This window comes from Cavia porcellus, unplaced genomic scaffold (assembly GCF_034190915.1).
Source record: "Cavia porcellus strain 051 isolate PalLab524CR breed Dunkin Hartley unplaced genomic scaffold, mCavPor4.1 scaffold_3, whole genome shotgun sequence".
Classification (NCBI taxonomy): Eukaryota; Metazoa; Chordata; class Mammalia; order Rodentia; family Caviidae; genus Cavia; species Cavia porcellus.
In genome coordinates this window covers 76451419-76457418 of record NW_026947486.1, presented here as the reverse complement: position 1 = coordinate 76457418, position 6000 = coordinate 76451419, and positions in this window count along the sequence as shown.

The following is a 6000-nucleotide window of genomic DNA, read 5'->3' as shown; positions in this document are numbered from 1 at the left end:
GATAGTATAACAAAAATTTTTATAGGCAAAGAGATAATATAGAAACCATTGTTCGTTTTCTGTTAGCTGGTTCTAAATACCTTGTAATACTTTCATCCTCTTTCATGATGGTTTCACATTGTCTTAATATGTTTGATGCTATAGTATACAAAGTTATACTCAAATATTTCAAGGAAAGAGACACTATGGTAACTACTTGTCCTTTTTTTTTTTTATCGGTACCAGGGATCGAAGCGGAAGGCAGGCGCTTATGATGCTGAGCTAAATCACTAGCCCCTACACTATGGTAAATACTGCTAAGTCGGGTTATCTTGTGATGAAACACTATGTTGCTTAAATTGTTCTGTTCTGACCTGTATTGCTATGTTGATATGTCCTCTTTTATCTCAATCTCCCCATTTTTAAAAAAAATATTTATTATTATTATTACTATTATCATTATTATTATTATTATTATTATTTAAGGAGAAAAAAGAAAAAAACAGAAAAAAGGGTACAAGTTATACAGAATTTCAGAAAAAATAAACAATAGGAAATCACTAGTTAATTACATATTTTCATCTTAGAAATAGTTGTTAAATTACAAAATTAAAGCATATAGAGGGGACTTTCAAACAGTGAGACTGCAAGCAGTTTTGTTCCGTGATCCAACAAAACTCAGTAATATGGTTATCTATCTTATACACTTAAATATACATGCAGTTATATCCTTTAGAGCACTTTCTTTTCCTTTCTTTTGTACAATGACAATTACACATTTTGGGTTTTATTACTCCCACAGTTCTTATTACTTTTTTTTTGAAGAAAGTAAAACCAAATGTGACATACCGGGACAGAGTCAGTCAAATCAAAAGGATGGACATAATACATAATGTAAAAACAAAATACAAGGTGATCACCAATGGTTACCATAATGCCTCTTGTTGTCCTAAAAAGAATTGCCTATATCATCAGTTATAATAAAATTGAACAAAACAGTGAAGAATAAGACCAATAAAGCCAAAACATTAGAGACATTAGGCTGACTATTATTTTCAAAAGAAGATATTAGTCAACCAGAATGGGTGTCATAATGAATCTTATTGTCTTCATAGTTGTTGCCTATACTTTCAAACTTGGTACTATCAAGCATAACAGAATAGAGGAAAATCAGTCAAAGCAAGATGATAAGAGCAATACAGGGTTTCAAATCAAGTTAATAGGAAATCAAAGTGTTTACTATAATATATTGTGCTATTTTCTATTTATTTTTCCCTTAATTAAAAGGATAAAAATGAAAAAGTAGATAATAAAAAGGAGATTGAGATAAAAAAGATGGCATAACAACAAAACAGCGCAGATCAAAACATAGCCATTTAAGCAAAATAGTGTTTCACCACAAGATAATCCCAACATAATAGTAGTTACCATAGTGTATCTTTCCTAAAAATCCTTTGGTATAACTTCATATACTGTAGCATCAAACATATCAAGACAATGTCAAACCGTTCAAGAGAATGACAGTATTACAGGGTATTTAGAATCAAGTAACAGAAAATGAACAATGGTTTCTGTATAATCTCCTTGTCTATAAAAGTTTTTCTTTATATTACCACATATAATAAAGTCCAATAAGACACAACAGGTTAAAACCGATGGAGAGAGAAGAACAAAAGCTTGATGGGACTTCAAAACAAGAGGATATTAAATCAGCACTACCTATTATGATGTCTTGTTTTCTCCAAAATGGCTGTTCCTATCATCCATCCTTCTCTGCCTCATTTCTGTTGAGCACTTTTTCTGTCACTAGTTGTCAGTTTGTCTTCTTCATTTCACTTTCTGCTACATTCATTGTGGCCTCTCTGCCACCGTTTCTGGAATCTTGGCATTTTTCATTTTTAGAATATCCTGCAGTATTCTCTGTAATGTTGAACTGGTGATTGCAAATTCCCCTACTTCCTCTTTATCCTGGAAACAACTTGTTTTTCCATCAATTTCTAGGGACAGTTGTGCAGGATATATCAATCTTGGCTGGAGGGTATTATCTTTCAAAGCTTGAATTATCCCCCCCCCCATGCTCTTCGTGATTTCATGGTTTGTGTTGAGAAGTCAGCTGTAATTCTGATGGGTGTTCCCTTGTAAGTGATCTGTTTCTTGTCTCTGACAGCTTTTAATATTCTGTTCTTATTTTGGATTTCTGGAATTTTGATTATTATATGCCTGGGTGTAGCTCTGTTTGGGTTGTAGGTGACTGGGGTCCTGTATGCCTCATACATCTGAGCATCTTTACCTTTTGCTAAATTAGGGAAGTTCTCTTGGATTATTTCTGTGAATAGCTTTTGCAGTTCATTTGTTTGTGTCACTACTTCTTCTTTTAGGTTCTTAATTCTTAAGTTATAGATCCTCTTATCATCTTCTAGCCTTTGTATTATTGCTGTTTGTTTTCTTGTTATTTTTAAGAAGTTATTCATTTTATCCTCCCACCTTACAAATCTGCCCTCCAGTTCTGATAATCTATCCTTAGTTTCTTTCAAGCTGTTATGCCAGCTTTCAATAGAGTTTTTAGTTTCCTGGTAATCTCTTTGAACCTGCTTCATGTATTCTAGGTTTTCTCTATTTTCTCCATCAAACAATTCTCCCCTTTTTCTCTTCTTCCATTGCACCATCTGTTTTTTCTTGGGTGGTGCTTAGCATTTCTGTAACTATTCTACTTTTTTCTTGCTTTATTTCATTAAATACTTCATTTTTGAACTTGTCTATGTGGCTCAGGAGATATCGCTTTATGTCTATTGGTGCCGTATCTGCTATTGCATGTTTTCTGTCTTTATTCTCTTTTGCATTTACCTTTCCTGGATCAGTGTCTCAGGATTGGGGACTGAGGCCCCTTTCTCCTTGCTCCCTTTTCCCATACTTTTTGTTCCTTCCATACAAGCATATGTAGGAGGCCCAGTTTTTTTTTTTCTCTTTGTCTGTTACAGTTTGTTTGAATCCACAGGCTAGGTGTTCCCGGCCACTGCAGTGTACTAGGGAGACACAGACCTGGGCAGCCTCTGCTGGGCCCATCCCTCCAGATCAACCTATTGAATGCTTCACTGCTAGGGTGCACTGCCAGGCACAGGGACCTGATCTGGACTAGCCTACTAGATCTTAGTCCACAGCATCACCAGGCTATGCGCTCCCCACCAATCCCACTTGAGAGGTGAACAGCAACTAAAGTCACTGCAGGGCCCTGCTCTGGCTCGTCTGCCCATTCCCAGAATGTCTTCTGTTGGCGCCTCCTAGTGTATGAAAGGATCCCCATTTCTCTCATTCTCCACAGATCGATGCAGGGCTCCCTGCCAGTCCTCCTCTCCACACCGTTTGGTTCCCTGATTCCCACTCTCAGAGCTTTCACGTGTCTCTCTCTCTGCCTTACCGATTGGGACCCAGTAGCGGCAGCAGAAAATTCAAATCACGGCTTCCAATGGCACGGGATCCAGCTTCTGTGCTGAGATTTTATCTGTTCCTGTTATAGCATCAGAATTGAATTTCCAGTTGGTTTCTCTCAGCTTTGTTCCTTCCTGGGTCGGCAGGGTACATCTCCCCTCGCTTAGGACTCCTCACATGGCACCGCTCCTGGATTCTAAGCTGGTAATCTCAGAGAGCCTCCATGGCTGCTGTTATTTGTCTGCCATGTTCTCCTGGAAGCTATTTTTTTAATTAAGGGAATAAATTTTAAAAAATTAGCAGGATATATTATAGTAAATTTTTTGATTTCCTGTTAACTCGATTTGAAGCCCTGTATTGCTCTCACCATCTTGGTTTGACTGACTTTATTCTGTTCTGTTTGATAGTATAAAGTTTGAGGGTATAAGCAACTACTTTGAAGCCAATAAGATTCCCAATGATGCCCATTCTGGTTTAACTATTATCTTCTTTTGAAGTTCAGTAATGTCTCCAATGTTTAGGTATTATTGGTTTTGTTCTGAACTGTTTTGTTCAATTTTATTATACCTGATGATATAGGCAATTCTTTTTAAGGTAGCAAGAGGCATTATGGTAACCATTGTTGATCACCTTGTATTCTATTTTTACATCATGTACTATGTCCATCTTTTGTTTTGACTGACTGCTTTGTTTTGTCATGTTTGATTTTATTCTCTTCCAAAAAAAGTAATAAGAACTGTGTAATAACTGAGTAATAAAACCCAAAATGTGTAAATGTTATTGTGAAAAAGAGAGGAAAAGAAAGTGCTCTAAAGGACACAATTGCAAGTGTTTTTAGGTGTGTAAGATAGATGATTATGTTACTAAATTTTTGTTGTGTCATTGATCAGAACTGTTTGCAGTCTCATTGTTTGAATGTCCACTTTGTATGTTTTAATTTTGTAACTTGAACAACTATTTCTAAGATGACAATATGTAATCTATTAACTAGTGATTTCTTACTGTTTTTTTAAATTCTGTATTACTTGTATCCTTTTACTGTTTTGTGTTGTGTTTTTTTTCTGTAAATAAAAATTAAAAAAAAAAGAAGTGGAGCCTAGGAGAAGGCAATTAGATCACTGGAGGTGTATTCTTGGAAGGGAAATTGGGACCCTGCTAATTCTTGTTTCTTTCTACATTTTCCAGCCACCACGGAGTGAACAGGCATCCTCCTCCTGTGTCTGTGCCACAATGTAGTTTGCTGCCAAAGGGCCCAAACAATGAGGGTGTCTTAGTGACAGATTGAACCTCTGAAATCACAAGGCAAAATAAACCTTTCCTCCTCTATAACAAATTATCTCAAGTATTTTTACCCCTGTGACAGAAAGCTGACTAACACATGTGTGCTCCAGAGGTTCTGTGGCTTGTGACCACATCACTGCAATCTCTGCCTTCCTGGTTACATTGCTTCCTCGTCTTTTGCCTCAGAATTCCCTTCCCCTAAATTATAAAAGTACATGCAATTGTGTTAACGGCCCACCAGATAATACAGTAGAATTCTTTCAAAATCTTTACTTTTTAAAAACCACATAATGGTCACTCTTTTGCCATACAAGATAACATTCATGAGTCTGGAGATTAGGATGAGGAGATGTTCTTTTGTGGGACCATTAATCAGCTCACTATAGTCTTCTGTCTGATTTCCCAAATTTCACATCTATCTCAGAGAGTAGGACAGAACCCTGGGGGTATATCTATATCCACAAGTGAGAAAAAGAAGCAGAACCCCCAAAAAGAAGAAGAGGAATGTCAGGAAGAGGAAGTGTTTCAAGGCAAAAGAGTTTCATTTAATTACCTTTCAAAAATGTTTGAACTTTGGGTAACTTTTTGTTGCTTTGTGTTTGCACAGCTAAAGTCAAACAATTTGAGGGTGTTTTCATGATTTTGACGAAATAAAATGTCATTTAGTACATTATTTTATCCATTATCTTATAAAGAGTCCTCTGATTTCTTAAAATAATCAACATATTCCAAAGGTTCCAGTCGAAATCTAGATTACACCATAAATTGAAAAATGCATACTGATTAATATTTTCTTATCAATATGTACTTTTAGTTTTTTATCAATACACATGTATGCACACACATATATATGGACTAGATACAAAGAACATACTTCAAAAATGAAAGGATCAAATTCTAGATCACAGCAGAGCATTAAGCATATAGATATTTATAGTTTTACTTTAAAAAATTCAAGATAGAGTAACTATCACAGATGTTATCTATGTATTACATACTGATGTGCTGAAAAACAGACTGAATATCTGGCAAAGGCATCTAGCTTTGCATTTTAGTATCTTCTTGAAATATAACTCACATTCAGTAAAACTTGTCCTTTTGACTGATATAACTCGATGATTTTTCATATATTCAAAGAGTTGTGTAACCATCACCATTAATTTTAGAAAAATTTCATTAACTTTAACAAAAACGCTAATCAACTTTCTCTTACTATGAGTTTTACATTTTTGGACATTTCAAAGTGTAGTTCTACAATATGTGGTCTTTCGTGATTGGGTTCTTTCACTTAGCATGGTTTCAAATCAGTGCATG